The sequence below is a fragment of the Lepisma saccharinum genome, unplaced genomic scaffold (assembly GCF_977018435.1).
Source record: "Lepisma saccharinum unplaced genomic scaffold, izLepSacc3.1 HAP1_SCAFFOLD_1063, whole genome shotgun sequence".
Taxonomy (NCBI): domain Eukaryota; kingdom Metazoa; phylum Arthropoda; class Insecta; order Zygentoma; family Lepismatidae; genus Lepisma; species Lepisma saccharinum.
This window is the reverse complement of record NW_028143711.1, coordinates 1-21,194: the sequence shown is the minus strand read 5'-3', so window position 1 is coordinate 21,194 and position 21,194 is coordinate 1. Positions and strand designations below refer to the sequence as shown.

At 44.5% G+C, this 21,194-nt stretch overlaps 1 non-coding gene across 1 annotated transcript; it reads right to left on the bottom strand.

The window, feature by feature from the left end:
• Nucleotides 1-17,298: 17,298 nt before the first annotated feature.
• On the bottom strand, nucleotides 17,299-21,194 carry LOC145983488 (large subunit ribosomal RNA; the record flags this gene model as incomplete). Its single annotated transcript, XR_014441256.1, has 1 exon — nucleotides 17,299-21,194. It is a non-coding gene; the product is annotated as a large subunit ribosomal RNA (ribosomal RNA).

The following is a 21,194-nucleotide window of genomic DNA, read 5'->3' as shown; positions in this document are numbered from 1 at the left end:
ATTCGAAATTCAGAGTAAATGATAAATTATAACGGTTTTTTCAAGTTTGAATTGCAAAGTCAGTTTTGGCGGAATGTTTCAAAATTCGATAGGATGCAAGATGCAACATTGCACTACAATAATCAAAGTAAGGAAAGCTAAGCGCAACGGTTATAGTAAGTTTTTGGAAGCAAAAATGCCAAGCATGCCCGTTCCGTTGCTGTTTCGGTGATTCCGTTGCTTTTTTGTGCACTCATAAATCAGCCTTTTTGTCTCCTTCAAATGAAAGATATCGCTAAGCGCTTTGAATTGGTGAAAGGGGAAGGTCATTGGAAGATAGCGTGACTGTATGGTAACAAGCAGGTTTATGTTTCGAGTCACGGGAAATGTTTGATTCCCCATTGGAAATTCAGAGTAAATGCTAAATTATAACGGTTTTTTCAAGTTTGAATTGCAAAGTCAGTTTTGGCGGGAATGTTTCAAAATTCGATAGGATGTAAGATGCAACATTGCACTACAATAATCAAAGTAAGGAAAGCTAAGCGCAACGGTTATAGTAAGTTTTTGGGAAGCAAAAATGCCAAGCATGCCCGTTCCGTTGCTGTTTCGGTGATTCCGTTGCTTTTTTGTGCACTCATAAATCAGCCTTTTTGTCTCCTTCAAATGAAAGATATCGCTAAGCCCCTGAGAATGGGTGAAAGGAGAAGGTCATTGGAAGATAGCGTGATGGTATGGTAACAAGCAGGTGTAGTGTTCGGGTCACTTTAATATTTTTATTCTAAATTCGAAATTCAGAGTAAATGATAAATTATAACGGTTTTTCAAGTTTGAATTGCAAAGTCAGTTTTGGCGGGAATGTTTCAAAATTCGATAGGATGCAAGATGCAACATTGCACTACAATAATCAAAGTAAGGAAAGCTAAGCGCAACGGTTATAGTAAGTTTTTGGAAGCAAAAATGCCAAGCATGCCCGTTCCGTTGCTGTTTCGGTGATTCCGTTGCTTTTTTGTGCACTCATAAATCAGCCTTTTTGTCTCCTTCAAATGAAAGATATCGCTAAGCGCTTTGAATTGGTGAAAGGGGAAGGTCATTGGAAGATAGCGTGACGGTATGGTAAGAAGCAGGTTTATGTTTCGAGTCACGGGAAATGTTTGATTCCCCATTGGAAATTCAGAGTAAATGCTAAATTATAACGGTTTTTTCAAGTTTGAATTGCAAAGTCAGTTTTGGCGGGAATGTTTCAAAATTCGATAGGATGCAAGATGCAACATTGCACTACAATAATCAAAGTAAGGAAAGCTAAGCGCAACGGTTATAGTAAGTTTTTGGGAAGCAAAAATGCCAAGCATGCCCGTTCCGTTGCTGTTTCGGTGATTCCGTTGCTTTTTTGTGCACTCATAAATCAGCCTTTTTGTCTCCTTCAAATGAAAGATATCGCTAAGCCCTGAGAATGGGTGAAAGGAGAAGGTGATTGGAAGATAGCGTGATGGTATGGTAACAAGCAGGTGTAGTGTTCGGGTCACTTTAATATTTTTATTCTAAATTCGAAATTCAGAGTAAATGATAACTTATAACGGTTTTTCAAGTTTGAATTGCAAAGTCATTTTTGGCGGGAATGTTTCAAAATTCGATAGGATGCAAGATGCAACATTGCACTACAATAATCAAAGTAAGGAAAGCTAAGCGCAACGGTTATAGTAAGTTTTTGGAAGCAAAAATGCCAAGCATGCCCGTTCCGTTGCTGTTTCGGTGATTCCGTTGCTTTTTTGTGCACTCATAAATCAGCCTTTTTGTCTCCTTCAAATGAAAGATATCGCTAAGCGCTTTGAATTGGTGAAAGGGGAAGGTCATTGGAAGATAGCGTGACGGTATGGTAACAAGCAGGTTTATGTTTCGAGTCACGGGAAATGTTTGATTCCCCATTGGAAATTCAGAGTAAATGCTAAATTATAACGGTTTTTTCAAGTTTGAATTGCAAAGTCAGTTTTGGCGGGAATGTTTCAAAATTCGATAGGATGCAAGATGCAACATTGCACTACAATAATCAAAGTAAGGAAAGCTAAGCGCAACGGTTATAGTAAGTTTTTGGGAAGCAAAAATGCCAAGCATGCCCGTTCCGTTGCTGTTTCGGTGATTCCGTTGCTTTTTTGTGCACTCATAAATCAGCCTTTTTGTCTCCTTCAAATGAAAGATATCGCTAAGCCCTGAGAATGGGTGAAAGGAGAAGGTGATTGGAAGATAGCGTGATGGTATGGTAACAAGCAGGTGTAGTGTTCGGGTCACTTTAATATTTTTATTCTAAATTCGAAATTCAGAGTAAATGATAAATTATAACGGTTTTTCAAGTTTGAATTGCAAAGTCAGTTTTGGCGGGAATGTTTCAAAATTCGATAGGATGCAAGATGCAACATTGCACTACAATAATCAAAGTAAGGAAAGCTAAGCGCAACGGTTATAGTAAGTTTTTGGAAGCAAAAATGCCAAGCATGCCCGTTCCGTTGCTGTTTCGGTGATTCCGTTGCTTTTTTGTGCACTCATAAATCAGCCTTTTTGTCTCCTTCAAATGAAAGATATCGCTAAGCGCTTTGAATTGGTGAAAGGGGAAGGTCATTGGAAGATAGCGTGACGGTATGGTAACAAGCAGGTTTATGTTTCGAGTCACGGGAAATGTTTGATTCCCCATTGGAAATTCAGAGTAAATGCTAAATTATAACGGTTTTTTCAAGTTTGAATTGCAAAGTCAGTTTTGGCGGGAATGTTTCAAAATTCGATAGGATGCAAGATGCAACATTGCACTACAATAATCAAAGTAAGGAAAGCTAAGCGCAACGGTTATAGTAAGTTTTTGGAAGCAAAAATGCCAAGCATGCCCGTTCCGTTGCTGTTTCGGTGATTCCGTTGCTTTTTTGTGCACTCATAAATCAGCCTTTTTGTCTCCTTCAAATGAAAGATATCGCTAAGCGCTTTGATTTGGTGAAAGGGGAAGGTGATTGGAAGATAGCGTGATGGTATGGTAACAAGCAGGTGTAGTGTTCGGGTCACTTTAATATTTTTATTCTAAATTCGAAATTCAGAGTAAATGCTAAATTATAACGGTTTTTCAAGTTTGAATTGCAAAGTCATTTTTGGCGGGAATGTTTCAAAATTCGATAGGATGCAAGATGCAACATTGCACTACAATAATCAAAGTAAGGAAAGCTAAGCGCAACGGTTATAGTAAGTTTTTGGAAGCAAAAATGCCAAGCATGCCCGTTCCGTTGCTGTTTCGGTGATTCCGTTGCTTTTTTGTGCACTCATAAATCAGCCTTTTTGTCTCCTTCAAATGAAAGATATCGCTAAGCCCTGAGAATGGGTGAAAGGAGAAGGTCATTGGAAGATAGCGTGATGGTATGGTAACAAGCAGGTGTAGTGTTCGGGTCACTTTAATATTTTTATTCTAAATTCGAAATTCAGAGTAAATGCTAAATTATAACGGTTTTTCAAGTTTGAATTGCAAAGTCATTTTTGGCGGGAATGTTTCAAAATTCGATAGGATGCAAGATGCAACATTGCACTACAATAATCAAAGTAAGGAAAGCTAAGCGCAACGGTTATAGTAAGTTTTTGGAAGCAAAAATGCCAAGCATGCCCGTTCCGTTGCTGTTTCGGTGATTCCGTTGCTTTTTTGTGCACTCATAAATCAGCCTTTTTGTCTCCTTCAAATGAAAGATATCGCTAAGCGCTTTGAATTGGTGAAAGGGGAAGGTCATTGGAAGATAGCGTGACGGTATGGTAACAAGCAGGTTTATGTTTCGAGTCACGGGAAATGTTTGATTCCCCATTGGAAATTCAGAGTAAATGCTAAATTATAACGGTTTTTTCAAGTTTGAATTGCAAAGTCAGTTTTGGCGGGAATGTTTCAAAATTCGATAGGATGCAAGATGCAACATTGCACTACAATAATCAAAGTAAGGAAAGCTAAGCGCAACGGTTATAGTAAGTTTTTGGAAGCAAAAATGCCAAGCATGCCCGTTCCGTTGCTGTTTCGGTGATTCCGTTGCTTTTTTGTGCACTCATAAATCAGCCTTTTTGTCTCCTTCAAATGAAAGATATCGCTAAGCGCTTTGATTTGGTGAAAGGGGAAGGTGATTGGAAGATAGCGTGATGGTATGGTAACAAGCAGGTGTAGTGTTCGGGTCACTTTAATATTTTTATTCTAAATTCGAAATTCAGAGTAAATGATAAATTATAACGGTTTTTCAAGTTTGAATTGCAAAGTCAGTTTTGGCGGGAATGTTTCAAAATTCGATAGGATGCAAGATGCAACATTGCACTACAATAATCAAAGTAAGGAAAGCTAAGCGCAACGGTTATAGTAAGTTTTTGGAAGCAAAAATGCCAAGCATGCCCGTTCCGTTGCTGTTTCGGTGATTCCGTTGCTTTTTTGTGCACTCATAAATCAGCCTTTTTGTCTCCTTCAAATGAAAGATATCGCTAAGCCCTGAGAATGGGTGAAAGGAGAAGGTCATTGGAAGATAGCGTGATGGTATGGTAACAAGCAGGTGTAGTGTTCGGGTCACTTTAATATTTTTATTCTAAATTCGAAATTCAGAGTAAATGATAAATTATAACGGTTTTTTCAAGTTTGAATTGCAAAGTCAGTTTTGGCGGGAATGTTTCAAAATTCGATAGGATGCAAGATGCAACATTGCACTACAATAATCAAAGTAAGGAAAGCTAAGCGCAACGGTTATAGTAAGTTTTTGGAAGCAAAAATGCCAAGCATGCCCGTTCCGTTGCTGTTTCGGTGATTCCGTTGCTTTTTTGTGCACTCATAAATCAGCCTTTTTGTCTCCTTCAAATGAAAGATATCGCTAAGCCCTGAGAATGGGTGAAAGGAGAAGGTCATTGGAAGATAGCGTGATGGTATGGTAACAAGCAGGTGTAGTGTTCGGGTCACTTTAATATTTTTATTCTAAATTCGAAATTCAGAGTAAATGCTAAATTATAACGGTTTTTCAAGTTTGAATTGCAAAGTCATTTTTGGCGGGAATGTTTCAAAATTCGATAGGATGCAAGATGCAACATTGCACTACAATAATCAAAGTAAGGAAAGCTAAGCGCAACGGTTATAGTAAGTTTTTGGAAGCAAAAATGCCAAGCATGCCCGTTCCGTTGCTGTTTCGGTGATTCCGTTGCTTTTTTGTGCACTCATAAATCAGCCTTTTTGTCTCCTTCAAATGAAAGATATCGCTAAGCCCTGAGAATGGGTGAAAGGAGAAGGTCATTGGAAGATAGCGTGATGGTATGGTAACAAGCAGGTGTAGTGTTCGGGTCACTTTAATATTTTTATTCTAAATTCGAAATTCAGAGTAAATGATAAATTATAACGGTTTTTCAAGTTTGAATTGCAAAGTCAGTTTTGGCGGGAATGTTTCAAAATTCGATAGGATGCAAGATGCAACATTGCACTACAATAATCAAAGTAAGGAAAGCTAAGCGCAACGGTTATAGTAAGTTTTTGGAAGCAAAAATGCCAAGCATGCCCGTTCCGTTGCTGTTTCGGTGATTCCGTTGCTTTTTTGTGCACTCATAAATCAGCCTTTTTGTCTCCTTCAAATGAAAGATATCGCTAAGCGCTTTGATTTGGTGAAAGGGGAAGGTGATTGGAAGATAGCGTGATGGTATGGTAACAAGCAGGTGTAGTGTTCGGGTCACTTTAATATTTTTATTCTAAATTCGAAATTCAGAGTAAATGCTAAATTATAACGGTTTTTCAAGTTTGAATTGCAAAGTCATTTTTGGCGGGAATGTTTCAAAATTCGATAGGATGCAAGATGCAACATTGCACTACAATAATCAAAGTAAGGAAAGCTAAGCGCAACGGTTATAGTAAGTTTTTGGAAGCAAAAATGCCAAGCATGCCCGTTCCGTTGCTGTTTCGGTGATTCCGTTGCTTTTTTGTGCACTCATAAATTCACCCATTGGAAATTCAGAGTAAATGCTAAATTATAACGGTTTTTTCAAGTTTGAATTGCAAAGTCAGTTTTGGCGGGAATGTTTCAAAATTCGATAGGATGCAAGATGCAACATTGCACTACAATAATCAAAGTAAGGAAAGCTAAGCGCAACGGTTATAGTAAGTTTTTGGAAGCAAAAATGCCAAGCATGCCCGTTCCGTTGCTGTTTCGGTGATTCCGTTGCTTTTTTGTGCACTCATAAATCAGCCTTTTTGTCTCCTTCAAATGAAAGATATCGCTAAGCGCTTTGAATTGGTGAAAGGGGAAGGTCATTGGAAGATAGCGTGACGGTATGGTAACAAGCAGGTTTATGTTTCGAGTCACGGGAAATGTTTGATTCCCCATTGGAAATTCAGAGTAAATGCTAAATTATAACGGTTTTTTCAAGTTTGAATTGCAAAGTCAGTTTTGGCGGGAATGTTTCAAAATTCGATAGGATGCAAGATGCAACATTGCACTACAATAATCAAAGTAAGGAAAGCTAAGCGCAACGGTTATAGTAAGTTTTTGGAAGCAAAAATGCCAAGCATGCCCGTTCCGTTGCTGTTTCGGTGATTCCGTTGCTTTTTTGTGCACTCATAAATCAGCCTTTTTGTCTCCTTCAAATGAAAGATATCGCTAAGCCCTGAGAATGGGTGAAAGGAGAAGGTCATTGGAAGATAGCGTGATGGTATGGTAACAAGCAGGTGTAGTGTTCGGGTCACTTTAATATTTTTATTCTAAATTCGAAATTCAGAGTAAATGCTAAATTATAACGGTTTTTCAAGTTTGAATTGCAAAGTCATTTTTGGCGGGAATGTTTCAAAATTCGATAGGATGCAAGATGCAACATTGCACTACAATAATCAAAGTAAGGAAAGCTAAGCGCAACGGTTATAGTAAGTTTTTGGAAGCAAAAATGCCAAGCATGCCCGTTCCGTTGCTGTTTCGGTGATTCCGTTGCTTTTTTGTGCACTCATAAATCAGCCTTTTTGTCTCCTTCAAATGAAAGATATCGCTAAGCGCTTTGAATTGGTGAAAGGGGAAGGTCATTGGAAGATAGCGTGACGGTATGGTAACAAGCAGGTTTATGTTTCGAGTCACGGGAAATGTTTGATTCCCCATTGGAAATTCAGAGTAAATGCTAAATTATAACGGTTTTTTCAAGTTTGAATTGCAAAGTCAGTTTTGGCGGGAATGTTTCAAAATTCGATAGGATGCAAGATGCAACATTGCACTACAATAATCAAAGTAAGGAAAGCTAAGCGCAACGGTTATAGTAAGTTTTTGGAAGCAAAAATGCCAAGCATGCCCGTTCCGTTGCTGTTTCGGTGATTCCGTTGCTTTTTTGTGCACTCATAAATCAGCCTTTTTGTCTCCTTCAAATGAAAGATATCGCTAAGCGCTTTGATTTGGTGAAAGGGGAAGGTGATTGGAAGATAGCGTGATGGTATGGTAACAAGCAGGTGTAGTGTTCGGGTCACTTTAATATTTTTATTCTAAATTCGAAATTCAGAGTAAATGATAAATTATAACGGTTTTTCAAGTTTGAATTGCAAAGTCAGTTTTGGCGGGAATGTTTCAAAATTCGATAGGATGCAAGATGCAACATTGCACTACAATAATCAAAGTAAGGAAAGCTAAGCGCAACGGTTATAGTAAGTTTTTGGAAGCAAAAATGCCAAGCATGCCCGTTCCGTTGCTGTTTCGGTGATTCCGTTGCTTTTTTGTGCACTCATAAATCAGCCTTTTTGTCTCCTTCAAATGAAAGATATCGCTAAGCCCTGAGAATGGGTGAAAGGAGAAGGTCATTGGAAGATAGCGTGATGGTATGGTAACAAGCAGGTGTAGTGTTCGGGTCACTTTAATATTTTTATTCTAAATTCGAAATTCAGAGTAAATGATAAATTATAACGGTTTTTTCAAGTTTGAATTGCAAAGTCAGTTTTGGCGGGAATGTTTCAAAATTCGATAGGATGCAAGATGCAACATTGCACTACAATAATCAAAGTAAGGAAAGCTAAGCGCAACGGTTATAGTAAGTTTTTGGAAGCAAAAATGCCAAGCATGCCCGTTCCGTTGCTGTTTCGGTGATTCCGTTGCTTTTTTGTGCACTCATAAATCAGCCTTTTTGTCTCCTTCAAATGAAAGATATCGCTAAGCCCTGAGAATGGGTGAAAGGAGAAGGTCATTGGAAGATAGCGTGATGGTATGGTAACAAGCAGGTGTAGTGTTCGGGTCACTTTAATATTTTTATTCTAAATTCGAAATTCAGAGTAAATGCTAAATTATAACGGTTTTTCAAGTTTGAATTGCAAAGTCATTTTTGGCGGGAATGTTTCAAAATTCGATAGGATGCAAGATGCAACATTGCACTACAATAATCAAAGTAAGGAAAGCTAAGCGCAACGGTTATAGTAAGTTTTTGGAAGCAAAAATGCCAAGCATGCCCGTTCCGTTGCTGTTTCGGTGATTCCGTTGCTTTTTTGTGCACTCATAAATCAGCCTTTTTGTCTCCTTCAAATGAAAGATATCGCTAAGCCCTGAGAATGGGTGAAAGGAGAAGGTCATTGGAAGATAGCGTGATGGTATGGTAACAAGCAGGTGTAGTGTTCGGGTCACTTTAATATTTTTATTCTAAATTCGAAATTCAGAGTAAATGATAAATTATAACGGTTTTTCAAGTTTGAATTGCAAAGTCAGTTTTGGCGGGAATGTTTCAAAATTCGATAGGATGCAAGATGCAACATTGCACTACAATAATCAAAGTAAGGAAAGCTAAGCGCAACGGTTATAGTAAGTTTTTGGAAGCAAAAATGCCAAGCATGCCCGTTCCGTTGCTGTTTCGGTGATTCCGTTGCTTTTTTGTGCACTCATAAATCAGCCTTTTTGTCTCCTTCAAATGAAAGATATCGCTAAGCGCTTTGATTTGGTGAAAGGGGAAGGTGATTGGAAGATAGCGTGATGGTATGGTAACAAGCAGGTGTAGTGTTCGGGTCACTTTAATATTTTTATTCTAAATTCGAAATTCAGAGTAAATGATAAATTATAACGGTTTTTCAAATTTGAACCGCTTGCCCCGCACCTCCACCACGTGTCATTCTTTAGAATGAAGGGATCTGAACCAGTTAATTGATGGGGTGATGTAAACTACTCATCATTCATCCTCTTGATGAGACCACTCGTCATTGACATGACGAGTTATTGCTTGGCATGCGAAAGGTACAAATTACACAAAAGGAATTAAACTACTGAAAAGACAATGGCAACTCGTTGGATTTTGTGAACCGTTGAACCTGTATCATGGCTGGGTGTAGGATAATTACCTGTCTAACTGAAGTCTCTGAGCTGAATGAAAATAGCGAAGTCCTCTGTAAGCTTCTAACTTGTTGACCAAAGCGTGCTTCCACTATCGACCTCCTGTCTTGCTGACCTCCTCTCTCTACCAACTCAATTCCCAAAGTCCAGTCACTTCCCAGCTTGTCTCACCTCTATATTCCCTGGCCATCGAGCTCTTCCTCGATGCCGAATCGCCGAATCGTGTTTATTATCATAATTGCTACCATGCAAACCGCTGACACCAAACCCAGAAGTGTTACCTATTTCCTGAATGCTCAGGAGGTTTGCATGGCACAACACAATGCATTGTAAACATGCCTAAGAGGCTTGAGACAGCTGAGAGAAAAACAAGTGAATGCCCTGGTCAACATGAAGCGTTCAGAGAGACTTAAAAATAAACATACAATCTTAGGGATTGATACGAATTGCAAAGTCAGTTTTGGCGGGAATGTTTCAAAATTCGGTGATTCCGTTGCTTTTTTGTGCACTCATAAATCAGCCTTTTTGTCTCCTTCAAATGAAAGATATCGCTAAGCGCTTTGAATTGGTGAAAGGGGAAGGTCATTGGAAGATAGCGTGACGGTATGGTAACAAGCAGGTTTATGTTTCGAGTCACGGGAAATGTTTGATTCCCCATTGGAAATTCAGAGTAAATGCTAAATTATAACGGTTTTTTCAAGTTTGAATTGCAAAGTCAGTTTTGGCGGGAATGTTTCAAAATTCGATAGGATGCAAGATGCAACATTGCACTACAATAATCAAAGTAAGGAAAGCTAAGCGCAACGGTTATAGTAAGTTTTTGGAAGCAAAAATGCCAAGCATGCCCGTTCCGTTGCTGTTTCGGTGATTCCGTTGCTTTTTTGTGCACTCATAAATCAGCCTTTTTGTCTCCTTCAAATGAAAGATATCGCTAAGCGCTTTGAATTGGTGAAAGGGGAAGGTCATTGGAAGATAGCGTGACTGTATGGTAACAAGCAGGTTTATGTTTCGAGTCACGGGAAATGTTTGATTCCCCATTGGAAATTCAGAGTAAATGCTAAATTATAACGGTTTTTTCAAGTTTGAATTGCAAAGTCAGTTTTGGCGGGAATGTTTCAAAATTCGATAGGATGTAAGATGCAACATTGCACTACAATAATCAAAGTAAGGAAAGCTAAGCGCAACGGTTATAGTAAGTTTTTGGGAAGCAAAAATGCCAAGCATGCCCGTTCCGTTGCTGTTTCGGTGATTCCGTTGCTTTTTTGTGCACTCATAAATCAGCCTTTTTGTCTCCTTCAAATGAAAGATATCGCTAAGCCCTGAGAATGGGTGAAAGGAGAAGGTCGTTGGAAGATAGCGTGATGGTATGGTAACAAGCAGGTTTAGGGTTCGAGTCACGGGAAACGTTTGATTCTCCATTTGAAATGCATGAAAAATGCTAAATTTTAACGGTTTTTCAAGTTTCAACGGAAAATCCAGTTTTGGCGCGAAACTCAAATAATTTCTTAGGATGGAAGCTACATCTTTCCCATACACGAAAACATGCAGGGCTAGCCTAAATCAAAGTCGAAAGTTTGACTTTTCTAATTAAATCCGCGAGCCTGCGTCCTTCTCGTCCCCTAAACCGCCATTTCGGGAAAAGGCCGTTAAAGTGTACTTCGGGCTAACCGGGGAAGACAAAGCTTGGGATTCGGGTAATTCAGTACCTCTCCTCACAGATTGTAAAATTTGATGAGGTTCGAACCAAGCAAAGTGTGAAAAAGTGAATAAAGAAAAAGACAATGTCCTTCTCGTCCCCTAAGAAGAGCTTCTCGCCCCACTAAGCCATTTTTTCGATTTCGAGCAATCGAGTTGAAATTTTACACAGACCTAGATCCAGTCAAGAGAACAAAAAAAGGTAAATGCCATTTCGAGATATCTCCAAAAACGCGGCCTCCATCTTGGAAAATGGCGGATTTCGTCCCCAGCGACCAGCACCTACGCCCCTAAACAAGCGTTGAAACTGGCTCCAGCCGGTGAATCGCGCTAACGCCTAACTCAGGGTGGTAGGTGAAGGAGGCTGGAAGACAACGTGACGGTAAAGTAAGCAGTGGGTGTAGGATTCGAGTCACGGGAAACGTTTGATTCTCTATTTGAAATGCACGAGAAATGCAAAATTTTAACGGTTTTTTCAAGTTTGAATTGCAAAGTCAGTTTTGGCGGGAATGTTTCAAAATTCGATAGGATGCAAGATGCAACATTGCACTACAATAATCAAAGTAAGGAAAGCTAAGCGCAACGGTTATAGTAAGTTTTTGGAAGCAAAAATGCCAAGCATGCCCGTTCCGTTGCTGTTTCGGTGATTCCGTTGCTTTTTTGTGCACTCATAAATCAGCCTTTTTGTCTCCTTCAAATGAAAGATATCGCTAAGCGCTTTGAATTGGTGAAAGGGGAAGGTGATTGGAAGATAGCGTGATGGTATGGTAACAAGCAGGTTTAGGGTTCGAGTCACGGGAAATGTTTGATTCTCCATTGGAAATTCAGTGTAAATGCTTAATTTTAACGGTTTTTTCAAGTTTGAATAGAAAAGTCAGTTTTGGAGGGAAACTCACAATATCTGGTGGGAAGGAAGCTGCATCGTTCCCATACACGAAAACATGCAGGGCTAGCCTAAAGCAATGTCGGAAGGGTGATCAAGTAAAGAGAACACAAAAACACTGTTGTGTGTTTGTCGGCCTACACAAGCATCTACTCTACAGCAAGAGATCTCTGCCGGCACATGTGCAAGTTGCAAGGCGATGCATACGTTTTCTGCCGGTGAAACTTTTCATTCTAAACGACAGAAACAAACATCTTTCCTTCGCAAGAAATTACAGTGATAAAGTTCCCCTTCAGCTTAAATATGCTACCTATGCGCCTAGGGATAACGACTGACAGATGTAGTCTAAAACTTACAACATATAAAATAAAAAAAATGTGGCAATGACACACACAAATATCCTCCTCCGTTTTCTTCCCAGCTTGACTTTCTATTCGGGTTTCTCTCCACAGATTACCGTCAAAGGTAAAAGTTCTGGGTGAATGAAGCTTCTCGACAAACTTCTAAAAGCATGGTAATGTGGCAAAGGCACACACACATAAACAATTCTCCTCCTCAGTTTTCTTCCCAGCTTGACTTTCTATTCGGCTTTTGCTCCAGAGATTACCGTTAAAGGCAAAAAAAATTCTGGGACAATATATCTTCCCAAGAAACTTGTACAAGCAACCCAATGTGGCAGTGACACCCGCACAAATCTCCTCCTCCTACGTTTTCTTCCCAGCTTGACTTTCTAATCGGCCTTTGCTCCAGAGATTGCCGTTAAAGGCAAAAATAATTCTGGGAGAACAAAGCTTCCCAAGAAACTTGTACAAGCAACGAACGCAATGTGGCAGTGACACAATATCATCCTCCTCTGTTTTCTTCCCAGCTTGACTTTCTATTCGGCTTTTGCTCCAGAGATTGCCGTCAAAGGTAAAAGTTCTGGGTGAATGAAACAAACTTCTAAAAGTACGGTAAAGTGGCAAAGGCCCACACACACAAACAATTCTCCTCCTCAGTTTTCTTCCCAGCTTTACTTTCTGTTCGGCTTTTGCTCCACAGATTACAGTCAAAGGTAAAAGTTCTGGGAGAATAAAGCTTCCCAGCTTGACTTTCTATTCGGCTTTTGCTCCAGAGATTGCCGTTAAGGGCAAAAAAAATTCTGGGAGAATAAAGCTTCCCAAGAAACGTGTACAAGCAACTCAACGTGGCAGTGACACAATATCATCATCCTCCTCTGTTTTCTTCCCAGCTTGACTTTCTATTCGGCTTTTGCTCCAGAGATTGCCGTCAAAGGTAAAAGTTCTGGGTGAATGAAACAAACTTCTAAAAGTACGGTAAAGTGGCAAAGGCCCACACACACAAACAATTCTCCTCCTCAGTTTTCTTCCCAGCTTTACTTTCTGTTCGGCTTTTGCTCCACAGATTACAGTCAAAGGTAAAAGTTCTGGGAGAATAAAGCTTCCCAGCTTGACTTTCTATTCGGCTTTTGCTCCAGAGATTGCCGTTAAGGGCAAAAAAAATTCTGGGAGAATAAAGCTTCCCAAGAAACGTGTACAAGCAACTCAACGTGGCAGTGACACAATATCATCATCCTCCTCTGTTTTCTTCCCAGCTTGACTTTCTATTCGGCTTTTGCTCCAGAGATTGCCGTCAAAGGTAAAAGTTCTGGGTGAATGAAACAAACTTCTAAAAGTACGGTAACGTGGCAAAGGCACACACACACAAACAATTCTCCTCCTCAGTTTTCATCCCAGCTTTACTTTCTATTCGGCTTTTGCTCCACAGATTAAATACAGTCAAAGGTAGAAGTTCTGGGAGAATAAAGCTTCCCAGCTTGACTTTCTAATCGGCTTTTGCTCCAGAGATTGCCGTTAAAGGCAAAAATTCTGGGAGAACAAAGCTTCCCAAGAAACTTGTACAAGCAACGAACGCAATGTGGCAGTGACACAATATCATCCTCCTCTGTTTTCTTCCCAGCTTGGCTTTCTATTCGGCTTTTGCTCCATAGATTACCGTTAAAGGTAAAAGTCCTGGGTGAATGAAACAAACTTCTAAAAGCACGGTAATGTGGCAAAGGCCCACACACACAAACAATTCTCCTCCTCAGTTTTCGTCCCAGCTTTACTTTCTATTCGGCTTTTGCTCCAGTGATTACAGTCAAAGTTAAAAGTTCTGGGAGAATGAAGCTTCGCAGCTTGACTTTCTATTCGGCTCTTGCTCAAGAGATTGCCGTTAAAGGCAAAAAAAATTCTGGGAGAACATAGCTTCCCAAGAAACTTGTACAAGTAACGCAATGTGGCAGTGACACAATATCATTCTCCTCCGTTTTCTTCCCAGCTTGGCTTTCTATTCGGCTTTTGCTCAAGAGATTGCCGTTAAAGGCAAAAATTCTGGGAGAACAAAGCTTCCCAAGAAACTTGTACAAGCAACGAACGCAATGTGGCAGTGACACAATATCATCCTCCTGTGTTTTCTTCCCAGCTTGGCTTTCTATTCGGCTTTTGCTCCATAGATTACCGTTAAAGGTAAAAGTCCTGGGTGAATGAAACAAACTTCTAAAAGCACGGTAATGTGGCAAAGGCCCACACACACAAACAATTCTCCTCCTCAGTTTTCTTCCCAGCTTTACTTTCTATTCGGCTTTTGCTCCAGAGATTGCCGTTAAGGGCAAAAAAAATTCTGGGAGAATAAAGCTTCCCAAGAAACGTGTACAAGCAACTCAACGTGGCAGTGACACAATATCATCATCCTCCTCTGTTTTCTTCCCAGCTTGACTTTCTATTCGGCTTTTGCTCCAGAGATTGCCGTCAAAGGTAAAAGTTCTGGGTGAATGAAACAAACTTCTAAAAGTACGGTAACGTGGCAAAGGCACACACACACAAACAATTCTCCTCCTCAGTTTTCATCCCAGCTTTACTTTCTATTCGGCTTTTGCTCCACAGATTAAATACAGTCAAAGGTAGAAGTTCTGGGAGAATAAAGCTTCCCAGCTTGACTTTCTAATCGGCTTTTGCTCCAGAGATTGCCGTTAAAGGCAAAAATTCTGGGAGAACAAAGCTTCCCAAGAAACTTGTACAAGCAACGAACGCAATGTGGCAGTGACACAATATCATCCTCCTCTGTTTTCTTCCCAGCTTGGCTTTCTATTCGGCTTTTGCTCCATAGATTACCGTTAAAGGTAAAAGTCCTGGGTGAATGAAACAAACTTCTAAAAGCACGGTAATGTGGCAAAGGCCCACACACACAAACAATTCTCCTCCTCAGTTTTCGTCCCAGCTTTACTTTCTATTCGGCTTTTGCTCCAGTGATTACAGTCAAAGTTAAAAGTTCTGGGAGAATGAAGCTTCGCAGCTTGACTTTCTATTCGGCTCTTGCTCAAGAGATTGCCGTTAAAGGCAAAAAAAATTCTGGGAGAACATAGCTTCCCAAGAAACTTGTACAAGTAACGCAATGTGGCAGTGACACAATATCATTCTCCTCCGTTTTCTTCCCAGCTTGGCTTTCTATTCGGCTTTTGCTCAAGAGATTGCCGTTAAAGGCAAAAATTCTGGGAGAACAAAGCTTCCCAAGAAACTTGTACAAGCAACGAACGCAATGTGGCAGTGACACAATATCATCCTCCTGTGTTTTCTTCCCAGCTTGGCTTTCTATTCGGCTTTTGCTCCATAGATTACCGTTAAAGGTAAAAGTCCTGGGTGAATGAAACAAACTTCTAAAAGCACGGTAATGTGGCAAAGGCCCACACACACAAACAATTCTCCTCCTCAGTTTTCTTCCCAGCTTTACTTTCTATTCGGCTTTTGCTCCAGTGATTACAGTCAAAGCTAAAAGTTCTGGGAGAATGAAGCTTCCCAGCTTCACTTTCTATTCGGCTTTTGCTCCAGAGATTGCCGTTAAAGGCAAACATTCTGGGAGAACAAAGCTTCCCAAGAAACTTGTACAAGCAACGAACGCAATGTGGCAGTGACACAATATCATCCTCCTCTGTTTTCTTCCCAGCTTGGTTTTCTATTCGGCTTTTGCTCCATAGATTACCGTTAAAGGTAAAAGTCCTGGGTGAATGAAACAAACTTCTAAAAGCACGGTAATGTGGCAAAGGCCCACACACACAAACAATTCTCCTCCTCAGTTTTCTTCCCAGCTTTACTTTCTATTCGGCTTTTGCTCCAGTGATTACAGTCAAAGCTAAAAGTTCTGGGAGAATGAAGCTTCCCAGCTTCACTTTCTATTCGGCTTTTGCTCCAGAGATTGCCGTTAAAGGCAAACATTCTGGGAGAACAAAGCTTCCCAAGAAACTTGTACAAGCAACGAACGCAATGTGGCAGTGACACAATATCATCCTCCTCTGTTTTCTTCCCAGCTTGGTTTTCTATTCGGCTTTTGCTCCATAGATTACCGTTAAAGGTAAAAGTCCTGGGTGAATGAAACAAACTTCTAAAAGCACGGTAATGTGGCAAAGGCACACACACAAACAAACAATTCTCCTCCTCAGTTTTACTTTCTATTCGGCTTTTGCTCCAGAGATTACCGTTAAAGGCAACAATTCTGGGAGAATAAATCTTCCCAAGAAACTTGTACAAGCAACGCAATGTGGCAGTGGACACACGCACAAATTATTTCCTCCTCCTACGTTTTCTTCCCAGCTTGACTTTCCATTCGGGTTTTGCTCCAGAGATTACCGTCAAAGGCAAAAATTCTGGGAGAATGGATCTTCCCAACAAACATCTACAAGCACCGCAATGTGGCAAAGGCACACACAATTCTCCTCCTACGTTTTCTTCCCAGCTTGACTTTCCATTCGGGTTTTGCTCCAGAGATTACCGTTAAAGGCAAAAATTCTTGGAGAATGGATCTTTCCAACAAACATCTACAAGCACCGCAATGTGGCAAAGGCACACAAATCTGGTTCTCTGTTTTCTTCCCAGCTTGACTTTCTATGCGGCATTTGCTCCACAGATTACCGTTAAAGGTAAAAATTCTGGGAGAGTAAACTTGCTCCTCCACAAACTTCTCGGCCAAGCACCATCAACAGCGTTAACATATATACTGTCGAAAGTTGACCTGTCGTCCACTTTCCCCCCAGCTTGGCTTGCTCTCTCTGCTTTTTATTCTTAACTTACTTTATAGTTAATTTCAACCTAAAAGGCAAATCTTTCTGCCTGCACAGTGTTTCGTTCTCTACAGTTCGTTTCTAACTGCAAAAGACACAACACTTTTCATTCACAACTTGGCTTGGAGTCAAGTTGTTGTTGTTGTTTCTCGTTTGGTCGGCTGGGTCGAAACCCCCAAGTCCGGCGATCCGCCACCTGCCGGAAGCCCCGGTTGCCAGCACCCTGTGAAGGTGCCGGCTTCCGGTTTGGGTGTCCTCCCCCGGTCGAAACTGGGGTCTGGACTCCCGGCGAAGGTCCCGTGAGGGACCTCCTTAAAAAGAGTTGTTGTTTCAGGTGCCGTGCAGCCGACAGCACGAACCTGCAAGCGAGGGCTGCCTTTCAACGGGTCGCCACCGTACGGAGGCTTCACCGCTCACGACGCCCCGCCAGATACTCAAGTCGTCTACGAGTGGTTCAGGGTCCCAACTTCCGAGTGCTTGATTACCCCTTGAATCCCCATCTAGAATCCCAAAGACCTCGGTCAGTGGGGCAAGTGGGCGGAGTCTCGATGGCACTACTCGCGGGGAGCCTCACCCCCGTGAGGAGGTGGTTGGTGGCTCCCCGCCTTACCGGTCCCCCCCGTGAAGGGGGGTCCAGCGTTGGTGGTTCTGCCTTTCAGAGTGCAGGGACCCACGGTCACGCAGCTCCGGGCACGGCTTCGGCCTTAGAGGCGTTCAGGCTTCAGCCGTCGGACGTAGCTTCGCACCAAGGTTCGATCGAACCGGCGCGGTACCATTGGTCCGAACCTGGGGTTCCTCTCGTACTAACCAGGATTACCTTGGCCGCGTTCTAAACGCCAGGAGGATAAAACTAACCTGTCTCGCGACGGTCTAAACCCAGCTCACGTTCCTTGTTGGTTGGTGAACAATCATACGCTCGGGGAGCGCTGCGTCCCCACGGTAAGAAGAGCCGACATCGAAGGATCAAAAAGCCGCGTCGCTATGAACGCTTGGCGGCCACGAGCCAGTTATCCCTGTGGTAACTTTTCTGTCACCTCCCGCCGAAGATCCTTCGGACGGGGAGGATCGATAGGCCCCGGTTTCCCGGGTCCCACCCGTACTGAGGGTGCGGATCAGGGCGGCTTTTGCCCTTTCGCTCTACCCGAGGTTTCTGGCCTCGGTGAGCCGCCCTTAGGACACCTGCGTTATCCTTTGACAGATGTTCCGCCCCAGACGAACTCCCCGCCTGCCGTTGTCCCCGGATCGGGTCGGCCCCTTGGCCGGTCCGCACGCGAGGCACGGCCGGCCGGTGGGGCCTTGGTTCGTGAACGGCGTGCGACGAGGCCGGAGCCCCGACGCCCGCGTCCCGCCCAACCGGGTGAGTCGGGAAACCGTGAGAGTAGTGGTATTTCACCGGCGGGCACCCGAAGGAGCCCTCCCACTTATGCTACACCTCGTCACGTCTCCCGACAGCGGCAGACTAGAGTCAAGCTCAACAGGGTCTTCTTTCCCCGCTGACATTCTCCAAGCCCGTTCCCTTGGCTGTGGTTTCGCTAGACAGTAGGTAGGGACAGAGGGAATCTCGTTAATCCATTCATGCGCGTCACTAATTGGATGACGAGGCATTTGGCTACCTTAAGAGAGTCATAGTTACTCCCGCCGTTTACCCGCGCTTCCCTGAATTTCTTCAGCGCGACATTCAGAGCACTGGGCAGAAATCACATCCCGTCAACACCCTCTCGGGCTGTCGGGATGCTTTGTTTTAATTAAACAGTCGGATTCCCCTGGTCCGTGCCGGTTCTGAGTCGACCGTTCGTCGGCGGCCGACTCGAGGGGAGGCACGTTCCCCCCGGCGCCCCCGAGGGGGGCAAGGGGTTCGGTGCGTTCCCCTCAGAGAGCCCAGGGACGCTCGCGGAAGTCCGACGCGCGGTCCACGCTCGGGACGAGCAGGAGCCCGCCCCTCGCGAAGACCCACGCCGGACCGAACCCGCGGTGGCCCCCCGGGCCCCGACCGGCCCCGGTCCCCAGAGCCAATCCTTGTTCCGAAGGTACGGATCCAGATTGCCGACTTCCCTTACCCACATTAGTCTATCGTCAAGAGGCTCTTTACCTCGGAGGCCAGATGCGGATTCGGGTACGGCCAGGCCTCGGGACTCTGCTGCGCTGTTCCCACCAAGATTTTCAAGGTCCGACGGGCACCCGGGGAAACCGCACCCAACTACGGTTCTCTTAGCTTTCCCCAGTGTCCCCTTCTCCTTCTGGGAAGATTCCGGGGAGCGTAGGGGATCGCTCTGACAGAACAGACAACTCTGCCCCCGGGACCCGACGGATTCTCCTGGTGCCACCAGTTACCTGGACTTACGGACTTCGAGGGAACCCGCGACGCACTCCCGGTCCCGAGACGCGGCGGAGGGCTGGATACCCCACTTCCCTTTCGACCGCGGCCGAGACGCCGGCGCGTCGCGCTAAACACTACAACAAACAAGTTGGTAATGTTAGCGCGAAACTGACCCGACGCATCGGTGGGAGTTCTCCGCGGTCTAAGGACCGGCTCACCCGCCTGCAACTGCTGTTGAGGCGGAACCCTTCTCCACGTCTGACCTCAGCGAGGTCTCATCAGATTATTTGCTACTACCACCAAGATCTGCAACGACGGCGGCTCCAGGCAGGCTCGCGCCCAGACCCTTCCACGCTCACCGCCGCGCCCTCCTACTCACCGCCGCGTCATTCTTACATTGTTGCCAATGTCGATACATTGCGGCGGCGGCCGGGTATAGGCACGACGCTCGATTGCCATCCATTTTCAGGGCCGGTTGCTTCGGCAGGTGAGTCGTTACACACTCCTTAGCGGATGCCGACTTCCATGGCCACCGCCCTGCTGTCTTGAGCAACCGACGCCTTTCATGGTTTGAGCAGCGTCGATTCAGGCGCCTTAACCCGGCGTTTGGTTCATCCCACAGCGCCAGTCCTGCTTACCAGGAGCGGCCCACTGAGCACTCGGGTCCTGAAAAGAAGGCCCCGCTTCGCCCTAGGGGCAAGCGGGACCTCCATCCCGTTCAGAGTTTGAGAGTGGGTCGAGGCCGTTTCGGCCCCGAGGCCCCCGGTCATTCGCTTTACCGGGATGGACCCCCCTTGCGAGCGCCAGCTGTCCTGAGGGACACTTCGGAGGGAACCAGCTACTAGACGGTTCGATTGGCCTTTCGCCACTATGCTTAGCTCAGACGGTCGATTTGCACGTCAGAGGCGGTTCGGACTTCCACCAGGGTTTCCCCTGGATTCGTCCTGGCCGAGCATAGTTCACCATCTTTCGGGTCCCAGCGAGTGGGCTCTTAGGTACGATCCCCGCACCCGGAGGTGGGGGATCGCCCCGGGACTGCGCGAGGGCCCTTCGTTGAGCGACTCCGGGTCACCTCGATCGTCCCAGTCGCTTTGACTGCGCCTTCGGGTTTAGTGATTCCCTTAGACTCGCCCACGCGCTAGACTCCTTGGTCCGTGTTTCAAGACGGGTCGGATGGGCCACTCGTTGAACACCGCACGGGCCCGGGGCTCACAGTACGCCCCCCGCGAACCCCCCGGAAGACCGGGAGGACGGGGGGACACTGCCAGGCACGCCACATTGCTGCGACCTCTACGCCTTCCGCCTAAAAACGGCGGCGGATCCCCAGGCCTGCCCGTGAGCCGTCGGGTTCCGTCCGGGTCACCGGGGGTTCTCCGGACGAGCCGGAGAGCTCCACCCCAGGCCCTTCGGACGGATCCCAACGAGCCGCGGTGCCCTACCGGGCGCGGAATGAAGGGGGACCGTCCCGGACGCACCCTCGCAGACGGGAAGTCCCTAAGGAAGGGGACGACCCCGCTCGGGGGCCGGAGACTTGGTCCTTAACCCTTGAATCACCTTCCCCCATCGAACTCTCGAGCTCCATCCGTTTGACCCCCAGGCGGTTTCACGTACTCTTGAACTCTCTCTTCAAAGTTCTTTTCAACTTTCCCTCGCGGTACTTGTTCGCTATCGGTCTCGTGGTGATATTTAGCCTTAGGAGGAATCTACCTCCACTTAGGGATGCATTCCAGAGCATCCCGAATCCTTGGGAAGGCGCCCAGCCCGACTCGGCAAGGCGGAGGTTCGCACGGGCCTAGCACCCTCTGTGGGATGTTGGTCCTTTCAAGTTACACTTAGAACCTCCCGCCGAGCGGGATTTACGGACGCTCCCTTCCACCAAATCGCCCGCCGGCTCGGATGACCGTGCCGGAGGCTTGGGTGGCGGGCTTCTCC